Raw genomic sequence first — 20,657 nt, 5'->3', positions numbered from 1 at the left:
TCCTTTTTTTAGAAGAGCTTTATTGAATGGAAGAAAAGTAATGAAACCCGCGATGGCTACTGAATAACCTCCTTTGATTTTTTATAATAAACCCTTTGACATTTTTCTTCGTTCGCCAAATCTTCTTCAGTTATATCCAAGCTCGGTTTTGTCTGAATATTTGTGGAAGAAGAAGCGGTTCGCCATCCGCTACATCCAGCAATCCCACAAAATCATTAAACCTGGCGGCTGCTCGCTCTTTGATCAGTGATTCACCGACCACTAGATCGATGAAGAATCTCTCAAAAATCCGCTTTTTGATCAGTGATTCACCAGCCACTACATTCTTGGATCCCACCTTATTCTCAAACCTGGTGGCTGGCTTGAGTGGCAGTCCTGTAAGCTCATCTTGCATACAAATTTTTTGGGGTACCAGGGCCTGCATCCACCAAGAACATTTCTTCCCTTAAGCGTAAGCGTAAAACTGAAGATTGTGAGGTGTTTCCACTACATAATAAGAAACTAGAATTAGATCTTGGAAATGATCGACTCCAATAGATGCTCATCATAAGCTTTTTTTCCTCCTATTCCTATTGATCAGAAGTATCCAGCAGCGCCACACTAGAGTGACATCTGAAGCGCTACGGACGGGACGAAATCCGGCAGCCAGTTGCTGGCTCTGAATAACCAGCCCAACAAGAAGCTAAATTCTTCCATAACATAACATAACGGCACGGGGTTGCGCGCGGGGCGAGTGATGTAGGTGCACAAGAGTACTTCGCACCACAACCATCTCTTTTTTATAGGTTCTACGGACCGATGCCTCCTGCTTCATCTGGTAAAAAAGAGTCATAGATATGCGTGTAATTAGAAGGAAGAACCGCCATAAAAATCTTCCTCGTGTATCGTCTGTAGCAGAACTATGAACGGGAGCTAGCAATCCGGACCGTATTGAAAAGGTTCCTAAGGCACAACATGGAAGAGTCAAAAATATTCAGAAGCGAGGTCCAAGAATGAAGAAGGGGTAGAATTACTGAATGAATACGACTTGTGGCTAATACCCGAGGCATAAAAGACGCATTTTCTACGGGATCCCGAAACCACCAACCACCCTGACCTAATTCATGATGAGCCCATCAACTTCCTGGCGAGATGCCTACGGTTAAAAACAACTGACATGTCAAGATACAAATTTGAATTGGTTCCTGGTCCTGGTCAGAGACCACTGTGTTCGCGCCGGTGGTCCAACAAAGAGGCGAAGTAGTGGTGTCTTTCTTTCCATTACTAACGACACGCTTCATCTGCTCTCCCCGTGTCAATTAGCGCTCCTGTCCAAAGCGAAGAGAAGGCAAAAAATGCCGCCGAAGCAGCATGAGGAGGCTTCTATTGCTACGCAACAATAGAGCAGGCGCGCCGCACACAAAATGTTTGAATGATCGGGTAAAGAGCGAGCTTCTTATATGGCATCCGACGCATCCAGCAGAGCGAAGCAGCGCTCCATTCTTTTCGGCGGCATCCTTCTGCATTGGCGGCGAGTGGAGTGCCACAATCCCATTCATCATTTTTGATCTACATAACCCAAAGCCCATAGCACTGGCGACATCTCCCACATAAATGCAAGGAGGATGTATACCTGATGTAGGATCTTGTGGAACTGGATTTGATTCTGCAAGGGGTTCGGTACGAACGAAGAAATTTCGAACAAAAGGATCGGAACTCGCTGATAGGAAAGGAAAGAAAAAACAAAGCAATGCCAAGAGCTCCGTCAATCTGCTGTTCATCGATAGAAAAAGCTCTTTCTTTTTCATCTCGTGCCAGATGTAACAAAAGATTAGTCCTTTTTCCTTCTCGCGAACCACGGGAGCGCCCAACGCCTAGAGGAGCAAAGCTCATTTTCAAAACTGGGTCAAGCGGCGCATTAAAAAGGGCTGTCCCATTAAAAGGGCGCTTACTTTGCGAATGAAGTTTAGAGTCAACAAGGGTTCTCCGAACGAAGGGAGTGTACAACTGGGCACAACCCCACTTTTTTGTTGGAGAGATAGAATGGAGTTCTTCACAAAGTTCGAGACAAAGGAAAAAATCATAGTTTCTCTATAGCCTCTTCGTTTTAAGACATTATGGCTTTGGGGTCGACCCCGGTAACAAAAAAGGAATCCATAAAAACTTGGGATCCAACACCATGATAAAATAATACCCTCATGATTAGACCATGTCCGTGAGATTTGATAAAAAAAGGTGCATTAGCGGTTAATACGTTGTAATTAGATAAGTTATTTGGAATATGACGGAACGCAAGACCAAGGAAAGGAAGAAGGATGCACCAAAATGCAGGTGCTGCACCAAACGTTGGTGGTTGTTTCTTGCTGTAAGTGAATGCAACGAAAAGACCCGGAAATAACAATAATGAGAAAATTCATTTATATACATTTCGTGCTCATTTCCAAATTTCTGCTTAGTTATTCCCATCATCCGGTAACCACAGGATGATCCCAATCTCCTTTTAGTAATAGATCTTTTTGATATGTCTCAGTCTCAGCGGCAAGGAAGAGAAACTGCATCGAGTCGTTTATCAAGAAAGTCGACGAGCATGGCGGTCCCTATATCTCTGAGGGGTGTACCACTTTTTTTTCAAGTCAGCTTAAGAGGTTCAAAAGAGAAAGTCACTCTCCTTATTCTTGGCTAGTGGAATGGAAGCAAGACTCTTTCCTATCCACCTTGCCGAGGGGAGAAACTAAAAGATAACTCAAGATACACAGAAAGGTGCAAAAGTCCACAGTTTCTTAAGGATTCTGTAAGCAAGTAGGTTAAGATTGTCATTTAGCTTCAATTTCTTCAGTCTCACAAGTGGGTCCGCATGCAACAAAAGAAATTGTATTTGCCTACTACTCCGACCTTGCCCTGAAAGGATAAAGAAATTGGATAAGAGTGAGAGCTAGACTGACTGTTGGTCCAATGCTAGTGAAGGATTCAGACTGAGGACCCCGTGTGGCGACTAGTCATAAGAAGATGAAGGATTGAAAGAGGACTGATCACCCCTCTAATTTGTGATCTTTTAATAGAAAGAAAAGCCTTCTCTCAGACTTCAAGGTCAATGAAAGCGGGATTGAAAATGATTGACAGGTACCAAAGCAAACATCCCTTTTCCCCATGCCTGCCTCCCCATGACGAATCCCTTGTCTACCTGGATCTTCAAAGAGCCTCAACAAACAAAATTATCAAGCAGAGAAGTCATTTCTTTCTCTCTCTGATACTAATTCCCATCTCATGAAATTTCTATTCCATTTTGACTAAAAAAATATAGGGTTGGCCTTTAAGATAGGATTCCATAATTGCAAATTCTTTTTTAGGACTCAAAAAGAAAGCAATAAGACTGAAAAGTGGATTTTAGACCTGGCTGACTGACATGTTTACGTCTCATATTGGCTAATGTATTTGGGAGCCCCGGGAGCGTCTATCAAATCTTATTAAAAAACTTTCTGGCGTGGCATACATGCTGAAAAAAGAGAGAAATTGATTATGGTTGTCCGTCCTCTATGGAGAGAGATGCACTTAACCCAACCGCATAGTGTGCGATGGTGAGCTTTTGCTTTTGAAATGAGAATGGCTCGGAAGGCTATCATTTTGATTTTCCTTAATAAGAGGGCTCATTTGTACTTGATTTCTAATATCGGTGGGGTACTAGTTGTTGATTAAACAAAGATCAGCACAGATAGTTGAAGGCATGGGGACCGAATATGCGTGAGTTTAGGAAATCACTATTCAAGCCCTATCGGATGGGACCACTTTGAAACTCCCATTTAAATAATGATGTAGATATACAGATATAGTTATATGTATATTCATTCTCGGGTCCTCAATCTTAGTTCAGAATTCAGTCTCGTCTTCTTCTTCGACCTAGGTTTTGGATCAAAAACCTATGACTATTGGTGGACTTGCTTATGCAAGAATCGAATCATCATTTTTTCTGCTACGAGCTGCGAGATGGTCCAATCCGCCTTAAAAAAGAAAAAATGGAAAAAAGAGAAAACTCTGTTCTGAACGAAATTCAAACAAAGAATTTGACTTTCTGAGTCTGATTTAGAAGCAAATTTCTATAGAATTCAAAATCAAATATATATTTCTATAGTTTCTAGAAATGCGATGCCTCGAGTCTTGGCTAACAAAGCCCATGGAATAAGGGAGGACTAAATAAGAAGTTATTGCGCATTAAAATGGAATTATAACCAAAAATCATTAAATGGTTATAAATGCGCATGGGTGCAATTCCAATGGTAGGGGAGTTCAAGGCGAGGCTCCTTATGCTTATTAAAACCATGGCATTGAGACGAAGAATCCATTTGCTATTCTAATATTTTGGTAGGTAAAACAAAATGCACTAGAGATTGATTGGCCACGAGGCTGATGGCTGACTATTCGTCTAACAGATCAATCTTGACTGACTACCATCATTATCATTACAAACAAAACAATTTCCATTAATATATGACTCAGTCATAGTATAGTAATCTGATGGTGCACACTACTCATCCAATCTCCGCCCACTGGATTTGGGAAGTGCGATTGAGAATTCCGTGTTTGCTGGTGACGTCAAATCCCTTCCTTCATCTTTGTATGGGATCCGAGCTCTCAGAAGCAGTCCATGCTTTCAGAATGAGGTGCCCCGTAGGCAAATTGGGATTCCCGTACTCGTCAGTTTCACTGAAGACTGACAACCATCTTCGAGACCAACAAGACAAAAGAGAACGGAAATCATCGTCCATTGAGTATGTTTAATTTGAATTCCCCAATCGGCATTCATACACAGAACAGAGAGATTGTACGGAAGGCCATGTGAGGAAAAGTGTTTGACCTTCACCTGAGTGCCATCGTGAATTGAAGTTGAAGACATCTTTTTGACTCTATGGGACATTTATGGAATTTCTTCCATCGGCAAGAGTACCTTTGTTTCTCAACTTTAATGATTTTTTAGTCTCTCGATACTAACTAATTAGTTAGGGGAGGTGCTTACTTTTGTAGTTAAGGATCCAAAAAAACAGGTCTGGGGTATCACAAGATGAAAGCGGAATGCCTGAAGCATAGAGAAGTGAAGTACAATATGAATAAGGAATGGTGGCACACTGGCGAATGCAAACTCTCAGCAAAGTCTGCTAGCGGAGATATTGGGTTGTCCGTTAAAAGAAAAGAGTTCATTTAATAACTCCCCTGGTGTTGGCCGTTCTCATTCTTACAACAATCGAGTAGGCCGGGTCATCAATGAGTCCCCTTAACACGCTTAGAGAAGTACATATATAAGCATGATAATAATAGTCTACAATAAATAAGTGATTGGAGGTTTGATCCCTCACCCTTCCTAACACACTACCTATGGGAGGAATGAGCTTTAAGGAAATAGAAACACAGGTGCTTTCCAAGAGCCAGCGCTAATGGTTCAACAGACAACAAGAAAATGTCCCTTTCTTTACCTTTCTTCTCATTGTTCACCCGAGACTCTCGAAATAGAACCCTCGACTTGATTAACAAGTTAGGAAGTAGGAAATGTGATTTTATGAACATCATCCCGCTCTCATTCCTATCCGGCACAAGGTTTGTTAACCTCCACCTTTAGCTCGTGTGATTATCCACCTTTAGCTCGTGGGTTGGCTCTCCGATTTCTATCGCGACCTATCAATATTGGAACACCTGCTTTAGTAGCCAGAGTGAAAATGCACACCTGCTTTAGTAGCCAGAGTGAAAATGCACACCTACTTTAGTAGCCAGATACAATACAGTTGAGTGTTGAGTTCTTCCATTGATATACTTGCATCAAAATAGGAAGAATCCCTATTTCTTTTCCATGGTTCCTTCAAGTTGGTATCTTCCTGAATTCCATTATCTCGGCTGCTTGGAATTCCTATATCAATTACCTAACCCTATAGGGCCAACCTGCTCGGAATGAATGAATGAACCTGTTCTTCTTGTTTGGTATGCGAAACTGATGCCCCAAAGGCGAGCTCGGAATACGAACTAGGATTCCTTTCTTAAGCAAGTTATTCTTGTAAGGAAGATGCGGATTGAATGCATTGATTCTTCGATGGAAATCCAAGACATGCCAAGAGAGATTGTAGATTGCATCCTGATTTCCTCTGCACAGATGCTCTTACAAGCTTGTTCACTTTCTTTGGGCTAGAAGATGCATGTCTTTCTCAGCTACACCATCTTTATGCATGTCTTTCTCAGCTACACCCTTCTTTGAAGTATTGATTCTTCTCCCCCTTGCTTCTTTGAAGTATTGATTCTTCTCCTCCTTGGTCATGTAATGTAGAGGATGCAAAAGGAAGAGATATGGCTCATGTGGCAAGTGAAACATCTCTGGGAGAAGACACTCTGAACATTTGTCCTCTTGTAATCCATTTCATGTTGGAGCAATTCTTAGGGATGTGCACTGTGGCATAGAACTCCTTGATTAGTGAAGCATAAAAATCTTGCTTGAATTCAGAGAAGGTCACAACTGTCAAAAAGACGAATAACTGCTTTGAGTTCATTTTGCTTTCCTACATGCTCCAGTTCACCCACTTCTCACTTCAAAATACCTTCTTGAAGTAGACTGAATGATATGTATCAAATTGAAATTGCCTTTAGAATCTAGGATCAGAACAGGACAGGTATCACTTTTCGTGATCAAACCAATGGGAAAATGTAATGGATAAAAACCATGGATAAGCCCTTTCTATTTTCTTTCAAGTACCAACTTGCCAAGAGAGGTTTGAAGAAGAATTATCTCTATGCTCCACACCTCATGAAGCTTATCTTGAACCAATCTCAACTTTCCCCATCTGCTAGACCAAGAGCCTCCTCAATGGCTCAAAGTGTAGAGCTGCCTGCTAAGAGAAGCAAATTTTTTTGGCCGTGTATGGAATCCCCCAAGAAGAGTTAGAATGGCAGTTCCCGCTCCTTGAGCGGTACCAAATAAATGATTACTCGAATCAGGGTTTTGGGCATAAAGATTCCACTAACCCGTCAAAAGGGGTCCCAACCCCTGGGGATAGGGTAATACATCTAAGAAATTATTCCATCGAACGTACTCCCCCTGGATGCGGGAATAGCAACATGAACTAAATGTCATGTCCAAGCCAAAGAACTTACCCCGAAAAGTCCGGACAAATGATAATTGAGACGAGATTCCGCATTTTTGAACCACGAAAGGCTTGGTTTCCATTTGGGTTGTAGATGTAACCAACCCGCTATTAAGGACAGTGTAGAAAGAAATAATAGAAAAAGAGCTCTAGTATAAAGATCTTCATTGGTGCGTAATCCTATTGTATACCACCACTGATAAACTCTAGAATAAGAAATATTCACTGGATCAGCAGTACCTCCTCAAGTAAAGGCTTCCACAGTGGGTTGACCAAAATGAGGATCCCAAATCGCATGAGCAATAGGTCTTACATGTAAAGGATCCTGTATCCATGATTCCAAATTTCCTTGTTAGGATACATGAAACCGATTTCCGGATGTGCATAGAAAGATTATTGCTAATTGCCCAAAGTGAGAAGCAGAAATGTTCTCATAAAGACGTTCTTCAGTAATATCATCATGACTTTCGAAATCATGTGCGGTAGCAATACCAAACCAAATACGACGAGTAGTTGGTCCTGAGCTAAACCTTGGCTAAACCTGGGAAATCTTAATTCCATAATGCCTTTCAAATCCTCCTAGCCACTATCCTACTGCAATAATTCTCGCTAACAAGAATGCCCATGTGGTGGCAATTCCACCCAGAAGGTAATGGGTTACTCCTACAGCACGTCCTTGTATAATGCTCAAGGCTCTAGGCTGAGTACCAGGAGCTACTTTTAATTTGTTATGAGCCCAAACGATAGATTCAGTGAGTTCTTGCCAATAACCACAGCCGGCGAATAAAAACATTAAACTGAAGGCCCACACAAAATGAGCACCTAAGAAAAAAATACCATATGCAGATAATGAAGAAACATAAGACTGAATGACTTGCGATGCCTGTGCCCACAAGAAATCTCGAAGCCACCCATTAATCGTAGTGGAACTCTCTGCAAAGTTTCCCCCTGTAATATGAGTTACAACCCCTTGATCACTTATGGTACCCCAAACATCCGACTGCATTTTCCAACTGAAATGGAAAATGACTACCGAAATTGCATTGTCCATCCAGAATAAACCTAATAAAACATGATCCCACACAGATACTTGACATGTTCCCCCTCGGCCAGGCCCATCGCAAGGAAAGCAAAAACCTAGATTTGCTTTATCGGGTATCAAACAGGAACTCCGAGCAAATAAAACATCTTTCAAAAGTATTAATACAGTCACATGTATGGTAAATGCATGAATGTGATGGACTAAAAAATCCGCGGTTCCTAATGGAATAGGTAACAAAGCCACTTTGCCACCTACTGGTACTAACTCGCCGCCTCCCCACGTTAAGCTAGTACTTGTTGTTCCACCAGGAGCTGTTACGCCAGGCGCAGTAGCATGGATATTTTGTACTCATTGAGCAAAGATAGGTTGTAATTGTATGGCGGTATCCGAAAACATATCTTGTGGACGGCCTAAAGCACTCATGGTATCATTATGAACGTACAAGCCAAAGCTGTAAAAACCTAGAAATATACATACCCAGTTAAGGTGGGATATGATTGGATTGCGGTGTCTAAGGACGCGATCTAATAGATCGTTGTATCACGTAGTTGGATCATAGTCTCTTACCATAAAAATTGCTGCATGTGCAGCAACACCGACTATTAGAAATCCACCAATCCACATGTGGTGTGTGAACAAGGAAAGTTGTGTACCATAGTTAGTAGCTAGGTATGGATAGGGAGGCATAGAATACATATGATGAGCTACAACAATGGTTGTAGAGCCTAGCATAGCTAGGTTAAGAGATAATTGAGCATGCCATGACGTTGTTAAGATTTCATAAAGACCCTTATGGCCTTGTCCTGTAAATGGGCCCTTGTGAGCCTCCAAAATATCTTTAAGTCCATGGACAATACCCCAGTTGGTCCTATACATATGACCTACGACTAGGAAAAGAATAGCAATAACTAAATGATGGTGCGCAATATCGGTCAGCTAGTGACCACCGGTTACTAGATCTAGTCCTCCGTGAAAAGTCAGAAATTCTGCGTATTTGGACCAATTTAAAGTGAAAAAAGGGGTTGCTCCTTCGGCAAAACTAGGATAAAGTTGAGCCAAAAGGTCCCGATTCAAGATAAATTCATGAGGAAGTGGTATCTATTTAGGATCCACCCTAGCGTCAAGAAATTGGTTAATTGGTAAGGATACATGAATTTGGTGTCCCGCCCAAGAAAGAGACCCAAGTCCTAATAATCCCGCTAAGTGGTGATTCAACATGGATTCTACATCTTGGAACCAGGCCAATTTGGGAGCGGCTTTGTGATAATAGAACCAATTTTCTTTAGTTAGTGCGTACCCGGGACGACCTAATAGAAATTCCCTTCAGTCCGGAGGAGAGCGGCGCCACCCCAGCCACATGCCCTCTCTTGGATCCGCCAGATGGAGGGAAACCTTCGAAAAGCCAGTCTTGTTCCCTAGCTGAAACAGATGCAAAGCGGGACCAAGATTTCAGGGTGAACCTTTTGGAAACCATAAAAAGGGAAAGTACCTATGAAGAAGTACGACAAAAGTATCCATCATCCAACGATGACGCTCGAAAGGCGGTTATCGAACAAATAGATAAAAATGAAATTTTCGGTTCAAGGTACTCAGACACTTTAAGCAAAGTGCCCCCATGAGGGCTCTGGGGGCAGATGTCTTCCACCGTACTTTTTCCGAGGATCAACCAAATCATGAAATGCGAGGGAAAGGATGCCACATCACTTAGGGACCTTATTGATCTTAAGTACAATTTGGAGGATCCTCGAAAGCTGAATGAGATTTTGACTCGATATTTCGAGAAACGAAAAAGATAACAGCGTGATACAAAAACAAATAATGATTTCTCATAAAACATCGGGGTAAAGTGGAGAAGAAATGAACGATCCCTATATCAAATCTAATTCAGATTGCTCTACCGGGTCAAAAAACAAGGTATCGCCTACTATAAGTATGAAACTAAGAAAGCTACATCTTAATTTATTTGTATCTTTGGACCTTTCAATGAGCAACCTTTATCAATAGCTAACGTGGGTGTTTCAACTGAATCGGACCTCTTGGTCAGTACAACAGCGCCGGGGGAACCACACTGACTCTGACATGGCATTGATCCTCAATAGAGAGTTTTCGGGGAGAAGATGGCTTCATTGAGATGAGACCCATAACTATAGCCACTTCTAGCTCAGTGGCTCAGCACAGACCTAAACTGATACCTTATCGAAAATGGGGAACGAAATCCGATCATCTCGCCCGGCGAATGGGAAGTCTTGGTTGGTATCTTAATTCGAGTTGGATTCTTCTATACGAAATTCAAGTATCAATAGTTCGCAGGCAGATCCCAATATACGCAATTCTAGAGTACCAACAGTGATCGATTCCTTTTCTCCTACCCCGAGGCCATATGGGTATGATGTTTGAACTTCTGGTGCCCCTTTTCAATGAGAGCGATTCCATTGTAAACATAGGTATCCTTTCCGGTTGCTAGAGTTTGCTAGACCCCACCCCAGGGTGACCAATTGAAGGAAAACGTCTGCCTGTGACTAATTAACTGCTTGACGTGGGGTGAACCAACTAGTATCTTAGAAAGAAACTCGACTAATGAATATGCCCAGCGCCAAGTAAAAAAGAATTGTCCAGCAGACCCTATCGAGTGAGCTATTATGGCCACGAGCCACACAGGTAAAGCCCAAGCCCCTTTTTCTAAGCAAGCTAACTCAAGATAAGTTTAGGTACCACTACCCCTCTTTAGCCTCATATCTAGACGGTTATGTGTTACTCCAGAAGGCTGGTCCCAGAGTAGCCTTTAAAAGTACTGAGGCTAAGTAGTAGTAATTGAAAGCCCTGGGACTGGAACCGGAACTACCCGATCTGCTGAAATACGATACGAAGGAGGAAAGCTCAATACAGGTTCGAAGCTTCAAACAGAGCCGTTTTGGAATCTTTAGAAAATGTACTGGAGACCCCATTGAAAACGGGAGTGAGGTATAACAAGGCCATTTCTGTCCACCTTCTCACGAAGTCGTACGTGGACGTTACCGCTCATATAGCTCCCAGCCAGCAAGCAGTTAGCTTTCCTCTACAAGTCATGGAAGTGTGGATAAATCGACCGAAGGTTTTTATTTCTTAAAAAATCGCCCTAAGCGTCCTAAATATGGACGGAGAGCGGTCTCGTGTTTTTTAGGGTCCTCGAGATCGCATTTTAGGTCAAGTAGAGACGCTAGGGAGTTTGTGGGCTTCTTCCCTGGGCATTTCAAGATGGCCTCTATCGTCTTTTCGAGAGCCTCTCGTTTGCCCATCAAGGGGCATTTGACATCTAGAGACAAAAGGAGTCTCGCACGAAACTGGGAATTTCCCCAATGGACGTAACGAACTCTACTTCCACGGTCTCAAAAGGAGAAGCCCTGAACGCTTGCAGTTGTTTTTTTATCTTTATTCCTTCTAAGTGAGCCTCTAAAGACTCTACTCCTACTTTAAACTAAGAGTTCGATTCTTCCAAAGACAAAGTAGAACTTCGTTTTGAGGAGTTTGCCCCCCGTTCGCCGCCGTCCAGCTGACTACTACTCTGGGATGGATCGAGGTTTAGGCCAACAGAGGGGGCTTGCTCCCTTTCTTCTGGAGCTAAGGAAGGACCTGCGGGTGGCGTTTCCGGTAAAGGGGGAATCTCAAGGAGGGTCTCCAGACCTTCGAAGTGCCCCACCACCAGGGTTGGCGTTGTGTCGACGACCCCCTCTGGCTCCGGGCTAGAGGTAATTTCAATGATCTCCTCGGCCCTTTGTTCCTCGTCACCATCACAATAACAATAAGGAGACGCGGTGACGTCGTCATCCGGAAGGAAAAAAGAAAACCCCAAAGGTACCGAATGGAATTCTACTTGTCGGGCTTGGATTCATTTCGTTTATCAAAAATCGAAATAATAAATAACAACCCATAAATAAAAGATAAATTACGATAATAAATCTAAAGTGAAGCCAATCGCTTATAAAAAGAAACCAGTCTCCTTTTAAAAGGAACTGGCCAATTAACTTCGAAAAACTACGTTCTAACTTGAGCAGAAAAATTGGTGTCATTTGACATCTAAAGTTTCACCACCCCTACTACTGCCCGAAATCCTGCTTTGGTGAGCTTTCCCCAAGGTGACACCGAAGGTCTACCTCCTTTTGTGCGCCCCTCACCTCCTCCATAAGGATGATCCACTAGATTCATTGCAACATCATGAACAATGGGGCATCTGCCTAAGCACCGGCACCCCCACCACGCTTACGGCTCTATACCTACTAGACCTGTATTCGGTAAAGCTTTCTTTCTATATGCTAATTCTCATGGAGTTCATATTGTCGATATGAGTATAATTTCCTCGAGAAATGGATAAGAATTCCTTCCATTACCGGTAAATGAATAGGAATCAGGTTAATAAAACCAGAACTGTTTCCGCCTTCCTCTCGAACTAAGCTATTTGTCTAAAATATACATTTTCACATCATTACAGGAAATCCTATACCTGTGTATCACCACCCGGTATGGAGCCATTGCCGTCTTCGGCGTAGCGTGAAGACCTTACCACGGTCTTCGAGTTGTTCTTGGCTGGCTAGCAAGCACCAGAGGAATTTAACCGCCTTGTGGTCGGGACACCGCCTTCTTCTCTAGAATCACGCAAGTGGTACCGCTCCCCACGGTAAGGAGAAAGACCTTAAGGCATAAACTTAGAGCCCGAGTCCACAAGATAGTAATTTGTCGGTGACGATAGTGGCCATTTTCCGGTTCAGTGGTTGTATCCAAAAATATTCTAGAGTCATTTGATGTACCCTCCCAACCAACCATCACATATGTGAAACTCATGTGAAAATAAAAAACACACACACTCTTCTGTGTTGGCTTTTCCACGATAACGTATTTGGTTTGCTATTGGAACTCGGGAAGAAATGTGTGTCCCGGCTCCAACGCTATTCTAGAAATGAAAAAAATATAATAATAGATGAATTAGAAAACTCAACCGTTCTTGGTGATTCGGTACCGCTTGAACTAACTGGCCCAATTCTTGGTAGGTACTTATTAGCGGGAGGGCCAACCACCGAATGAACAATGATCTCCCGGTCCCACTTGATTCATGGGGAATTTAGGGAACCCTGCGGACTTGACTCTTTTAAGAGGAAGAAATTCGAAGTGAAATATCTAGAATATGCTTTACACTCCATTTTCACACAGCTATGCCCCCCTACCTTTCTGTAGATTGATGCACTAATAAGACTCCAAATCCTTGGTTTGAGCATCCCTTTCTTTTGTAACCTCTCTTAGGAACTTCAAACGGAACAAGGCTAGGATCGTGATCTTTATTCCTTCCTCCTTGGCGTCAGATAACTCCAATAAAGCATGACTAAGGTAGATATAAAACGTGTCGAAGAGCAATAGACTCTTTTTTATAGAGCATATCCTTGTCATTGATTGACCAGCATGACTTATGGATTGAATTTTATGCTGTGTTATTTGAATAGCGAGATTCTTGAAAGGCGGAGGAAATAGACTTTCTTGCTCCTGCATCATTCTTGCTAAGGGCATCTAAGGAATTAATCAAAGGTTACGAAAGAGAAAGCTTGAAAAGGAGCTTACTTTTCCCGCTAATGCTACTTCCGCTATCTCGTAAGGAGGATACGACTCATAAACCTCCCTTGGTATTTGGGTAGGGAGAAAGATAATTAATTAGACTGAGTGAAGAATGTATACAACTACTGCTCAAAAGGCAATAAGAAGCACGCACTCCTACTAGACATGGAAGGAGTAAACCTAAAATATGATTTCTTCCCTTAGGTATGTTTCTAGATTCTAGTCCGAAGTCGGTCGTTGATAGATTTCTTTCTTTTGCTTGCTCTCCATTACTTTCCCTTCCTATATTTGGAAATCGATGTAAAGACAAGAAGAAAGTGGTTGAGACAGAGGATTCTTGGTATTTTATTGGCTCTAAGTACAATGGTATGTAAGTTATGTGTTTTGTTTCATGCTCCTTGGTGGATTTTTCATCAATATGATTTATGGCCCATGGAGAACTAACTCTTAGTAGGTACTCAACAATGAAATCACACCATCCGAAAGCAGAAAATCCATCCCATTAACGGAATATATGTGAAACAGCTACCTTGTTCAAGGAGATACCATTCCCGAGGACAGCAAACCATAAGCAAGGAAGGGAAAATGGTGGGTTCTGGCTCCTAAAGTTTGGGTATGACTCCATTGCTGGTACTGGCTGCAAACAGGTTCTTGGGTTAATTATGATAGGCCTAGCTGTTGACGACATAGAAGGTTTTTCACACCAGTATCTACAGTACTTGATGCTAGGATTACTGGAGTCATGGAGCTTGTCAGGTTTCCAGATCCAGGGTTTGAGCAAGAAGCTTGTAGTGTGGTAAGATTGGGAACATGACTGTTTTGGATCATATTAAGCTGGTTGTGTGGAGAGCGGGATGGAGAGGTATCTACTAAATTGCCCTTGACTGAATTGGCTGAGCCTAAATCTTCCTCCAACACTACTCCTTTCTCATAGCTACAACTACTAATTCAACAACTCTCAAAGCTATAGGTTCTCCACGTGGGTCTTACACTACAGTAAGTAAGGTCACTTGGCTTGGAAAGCTAGGCTATTTCAGTGATCCGTAGGTGAGGGACTCTTCATAAGGTCCTCTTTCTATCAAGGACCAGATAACAACAAAGGATTGCCTTAGAATTGCATTTCCTCTCGCAGCTCTCCTTTGCACCTCTCCGTACATGTGTCTTCTTCTCGACACGTTCCTCTCCTTCGCGCTGACAAGGTCTCTCTTACAACCTCCTCTGTCTTTGTTTTGTGAAACATCGAATACTGCATCTACACGGCCATAATTGTTGTCTTAGTGAAAGAGACCAGTCCCCTTTATGTGTTCGATAAGATGACGTTGAGGTGTATTGTCTTGGTTACACATGCCACTCCCCTCCATGTATTTGCAAAAATGCCTAATAGATGTACAAAACTACTAACACTACTGCATAATCTAAATTGTTCTATTGCCCCTGCAGTTTTTGTCTAAATTGGAGTCTTTGGCGTCAAAAGGTGTTGCCTCTATCCCTCTTTGTGTGAGGTTGAAGCCACTAACCTCTCTCTGTATTTCAAAAATAGAAAAAACTACTTGCTTCTCAAACTGTTGTTGTTGTAATTGTTTTTGAGCTTGAAACTCTTCACTCTGTTGTTGCATCCGTTCGGCTAGATCTGCTTGGATCTTATCCATGGATTCTCTCATAGCTCTAACTTGCTCCTCAAGTTGTCTAGATCGGGTCTGAGTACCTTCGTTTGCTATGATCGAGCTCTGATAGTCTATTTGAGCAAAGGCCCATGCCAATGCCATAGTTGTGACGAAAGTACTAAAAAAAGTAAGAAATGCTTTTAGATAACCAACATACCAAAAGAGACATAAATAATTCAACAAAGAAAGAAAAAAAAAGTGGACTAAAAGAGAACAAAAAAAAGAGAGATCACTTTCGACAATTGAAAAACACTTTTATATCCAGATTGGAACTGGACTTGAACCTTCATATCCAGATTTCACTCCACTTTCACTTTCATATCAGGAACGTCGACTTGCACTTTCAATTGTGAATTATTCACTTTCCGGAATTGGCTCATATTCACATAGGCCAAGAAAGACGAATAAGATCTTGAACTCCCTATTTCACGTATAATCGAGAGACTCATAATATCAGTGCCTTGGGTAAATGCCTACCAAAGGGAGAAGATTACCGAACTTTTTCTATCTTCTTCGCTTCCTAAAATATTTAGGGAACATGCTGGCTTTCATGTTCATAAGTTCTCTTTGTCACATAAATCCATCACATTCGTCTTTCTTGGCTTACTCAGGTGATCTAATTAATGGGCAAGCCCCACTCAAAGCAATTCAGTCCCGGAGCTCTTTCTTCTAAATGCGGATGAAATAGCACCGGCGACAAAAGCAAAGGATATTAAATCCACTTGTCGTCTTGTGGGCCTGCTTCTTTCCGTTCTTTCTCTTCTTTTGCAGAGGTGTGTGTTGTGCCACACATACAAATCATTTTTTAGCCAAAGGGTGACTTTACCACTCGCTTCTGGTTCCAATGGATATGGGTTAGATGGATGGAGTCTTCCTTATTGAAGTGGGCAAGGCAAGCAGCTCCTCTCGAATAGGCTGATCGGTGATACGTGATTTTGGAATAAAAGCTAGACGATTTAGCCCTCTTCTTGTCTCAAAGCTCGACCTTTGCCACTACTATTGCATCCTTAGCCAAGCCATACTTCTCATTCTTTGCTTGAATCCATAAAAAAACAAATTCCGTCGAGTTTCCTTGCATGGGTTGATTGACCTTGAAGTCCATATATAGATTCCCGTAGTTCATCTCAACTTGACCAACCATTGAGAATGGAACAAATAGGGGAGATGGAATTCTTCTATATTGTTTTTCAACCCTTGCTCTTGCCTTGGCTTCGCCTTCCACCTTCAGCTAAGCACCTAACCCGTGGGACGGGACCTTTGGTCTAGCCTTTGTTCAGGTATGGGACCGACCTGGGATTCTTCCATCCGAGTGAGTACCGCCCTTCTGATTTGGTTTGAGTACGGGACCGACCTTCTCTTTTGTTTTTAATTGGGATTGCCCGAAACAGACGAACCTTGGTGTGAGAACCCACCCGAGTTGGTAACCCAGCGTTTTCACCTACAATTTATCCCTCGTCTTCTTTGCCTAGCCTTTAGCTTCTTTCTTGTCTGATCTTAGATTTCACTGTTAGGAAATAGGGCATTATCTGTCACTCCGCCTTTCTAAGAAGGCCTTTCGCTTAGTTGTCCTTTCTACTAGAACTTCCCTTTAGCAGTTCTGGAACATCTATAGTATGCTTGAATGTCGGCGATTTTTCTATATTCTCTTCCTCCTCGTCCATTAGTTCAGTTCCTTTCCTTTCTTTCGAGAACAACAAGAGGGCATTCTCAAGCAGGCGTATTCTTCTTCACTTCCTAAGAAGGCATTTTCTTGCTAACAAGCCATTCTGGCAAACAAAAGAGCTACTTCTATCAAAGAGGAGCAAAGGCTAAGCGGAACTCCTCCCTTCGTGTCTTCTTCCTTTCCAAGCTTGTTGCGGGGAATCTGGGCTCTTTTTCAGCCCCTAAGGACTGCTACTTTGATGAATGAGGCACGACGGTCTTAATTCTAATGCTACTCCTACTGCTATTGCTATTGTTACTGCTTTTGGGAATTGGCATCTTTCTTCATAGGGGCCTAGCCAAGGAAAGATTTCCCATTAAATGAATGTGCTTGCGTACTCTTCGATTCCTGCAGGAAGTGTGGGACTAATTGAATTTCATTCTTGTCTGCTAAGATAATTGTTCTTCCTTATAGTTTGCATTCAATGCATCCACCATACTAAGAGCTCCTTCTTGAAGAACCGATTCTGTAAGAACCCCAAAGGCGAATCTATCTAAAGAAACATGAAATTCCCATTATAATTTGAGATTGCCTTGCTGTTGCGCCCCTGGCCTTTCTTACTGGATTTCTAGTTGATGGGGAAGGCTTGGCAAAGAAGGTTGTGTCGGAAGAGAAGTGGAAAACTAAGTTGTTCGGGCTTAACTTAAACCTGATTGCCCTAGTAGGAGTCAGAATAAGGTTGAGGCTTGAAGACAAGCAACTGACATCTCGGATCTTGCCATTGCCAGGAGCATGGATGCCCAGAATGCCCTCACTCTATGTCTGTGTATATAGGCTTTAAGGAAAAAGGCAAGTAAGCCGTAAGCCAAAAATCAAGGCTTTTAAGGACCTTCGACAGCTTATAAATAATCTAATAACATATATTTTGTGTCTTTCGAGATGCAAAGAGAAGTAAGAAGGTTTACTATTGGGATAACGAAGATATGACCATATTTCAGATCGATTTTCAACACACAAGATCGGATAGTAGAAAATAGAGAAGGATTTGCTGCTTTCTTAAAATGATAGAGAGTCGGGAGAGTGTCTATTTTAATAGAGCTCTTTAGATAGGGAGAGGAAAGACGTAACTAGACCGTGGAAAGAATAGAATCTTTTACCGCTACATCCGTTGGAGAAGAAAACTCAGCAAAGGAGATTCCTATCCTTTCTCTTGTTGAAGACTAATCTGGATATTCCTGAAGATGCTTGACTTCGAGTTCTTGGAGTGACAGCTTTCTTTGTAAACAAGGTTCCCTTACTCTATTACTTTTCCACTTCATTGATCTGGAAGAAGTGACAGAAGAAAGCTACGGGCATATACCCCTGCCCCGGGGGAACAGGTGCCACCTCAACAGCTATATTGTAAATCGTTAAGCCTCGCAACCCTTTCCTTTGTATCGGACCTTTTCCGCTTTCCTTACTTTCCTTCCTCACACAAACTTCAAAAAGTCCTTCCATGAATCTAGGGAAGGAAAACCACCTCTGACTTCACCAAGTCTCCCTTTCTTTGGTCGAAGGCTTCAAGTCAATATCCTTTTTCCTATCTATTGATGCAAAGAGAGATGCTTCTTCCTCTTCAAGTTGGAAGTGCAAGAAGAAATGCGGTAAATAGGAGTTCCATCTACCACGCACTCGCCCCACACTCCATCTAACTTCAACATCCATACTCAGCTAGGAGGAAGGTGCCGGGGACAGTATGAACACACATGTACTTGGTCGACTTCACGTCCCGTCTCACAACCGGGTAAGATCAAATAAACAAACATCTTGCTTGCCCAATCCCTATTGAGAGAATTTCTTGAGCTTGAACTTCCTTTTGTAGCTCCGCTCACAAGGACTTCTTTTCATCCGCAATGAAGCTTATACGACCACTTGGTCAGTAAGGCCTGATTCAAAAAAGATCAATCACCCCCTTCCCTAATTCAATGGAAAAGGGGGAATCGCCCTTTCACAACGGCCCCTCCACAAAATTTATACCTATCCTTTCGCCTAAGATGATCACAAACGAAGACAGAGAATTGCGTAGACAGGAGGAGGAAACGAACCAACCCGAAAAAACAAACAAAAGGGAATGAGAGAAATGATCGGAACGATTTAGGAAAGAAAGAGAATGGCGGCTCCTTTCCTTTGACCCAGGGGGCATCGTCTTCGGGGACATGCTTCGAGGGTTCTTCCATATATAGATATAGAGATAGATGATGACAGAGATCTAGATCTTTCTATAGGTAGATCCTTTGAAAAATTTCTATTGATCCGCTTTCAAGATCTATGAACAAGAGAGATCCAAAAAATCTCCATGTAAAAAAGAGAGATGAATAGATAGGGCTGAGCCGATAACAGGACTGGTACGAGATGGGGCGAGAGAGGGAAAAAACCCTTCGGGATGGATCGGGAAAAGTGACCTCCGGCTCAGCCCACGACTTCCTTCCCTTCGCATAGCTCAGATGACTCCCTTCCCCCTTTTTTCCCAGAATGAATTAGCCCGACACGACAAATCCTTCCCTCTTGTCTTTCTTTCTCATTGAATGAACCAGTGCCTGGGACGCCCCTATGCCCGTGAATTCAATGATTTAACGGCCCCGGGAGGAAACTTCAGAAACAAAGCCTACTGGTTGGTCTGGTTGTCCCCCGGCGGTGCTAGGGCGGGCCTCAGTTCAATCTTGCCGATTCTACCTAGACATGGCTCAAAATGAAGGGGTAAGGCCAAGTGTTCTTAAAACAAAACTCAAAGTGCACAATTCGGAGCACGGTCTTCCGTTAGGTCCTTTGTGGACGATGAAAGCCCCTTGGCTATACTCTACTCTTCGCCTCTGGTTGTTCTGTTCTTTTCTTTTGCCTCGGCGGAGCTGAGCTGGGTTCCATTACACTCTATAGGAAATGCATAGACACTCCACGCAGCAAACCGAGGCCCTGCGTGCGCTGTACGTACCGCCTACGAATAATAGGTAGCGTCACCCCAGGCAGAGTTTGTGAGCCGTGTAATAGGCGACCATTTCGCGCGGTTCGGGGGGCACTAGAATAAGCCGCCGGCACCCTGCTGCATCTTTACCCCTATCCAATTTTTGTGCCAATTCCCCCTTCGTACTACCAAAAATGAGATTCTTGCCGAATCCGAGTTTGCTACCCCAACCATTACAAAACTAATACCTATTATGTTTAGTACTTCAGGTGCTTCTCTAGCGTATAATGTAAATCTCGTAGCGGATCAATTCCAACGAGCCTTTCGAACTAGTACTTTTTGTAATCGACTCTATAGCTTCTTCAATAAACGCTGGTTTTTCGATCAAGTTTTGAATGACTTTCTAGTCAGATCGTTCTTGCGTTTCGGATATTGAGTCTCATTCGAAGCTTTAGACAAGGGTGCTATTGAGATATTGGGCCCTTATGGTATCTCGTACACATTCCGATGATTGGCCGATTGAATAAGTCAACTTCAAAGTGGATCTGTTGTGCGAAGAGTGTGTTATGAACCGTGACCGCCTACCTGCTTTGGTTGGTGGGGGCGACTCCTCCGTTGTGGGTAAACGGGAAACCCGACTCTACGAACCCGAGGAAAGGCTGTACAGCTTCCGTACGGGCGTTAAGACCGGAGCTTTTTGTAG

At 42.7% G+C, this 20,657-nt stretch overlaps 2 pseudogenes; one reads left to right on the top strand and one right to left on the bottom strand.

Moving 5' to 3' along the window:
* Positions 1-620: 620 nt before the first annotated feature.
* On the bottom strand, positions 621-1,261 carry LOC123439980 (annotated as a pseudogene).
* Positions 1,262-1,562: 301 nt separating this feature from the next.
* LOC123441772 lies at positions 1,563-1,942 on the top strand (annotated as a pseudogene).
* Positions 1,943-20,657: the final 18,715 nt, after the last annotated feature.

Source organism: Hordeum vulgare, chromosome 3H, assembly GCF_904849725.1.
Source record: "Hordeum vulgare subsp. vulgare chromosome 3H, MorexV3_pseudomolecules_assembly, whole genome shotgun sequence".
In the NCBI taxonomy this organism is placed as follows: Eukaryota; Viridiplantae; Streptophyta; class Magnoliopsida; order Poales; family Poaceae; genus Hordeum; species Hordeum vulgare.
Note: the sequence above shows the minus strand (reverse complement) of the source record. Positions and strands in the feature narration are given on the sequence as shown.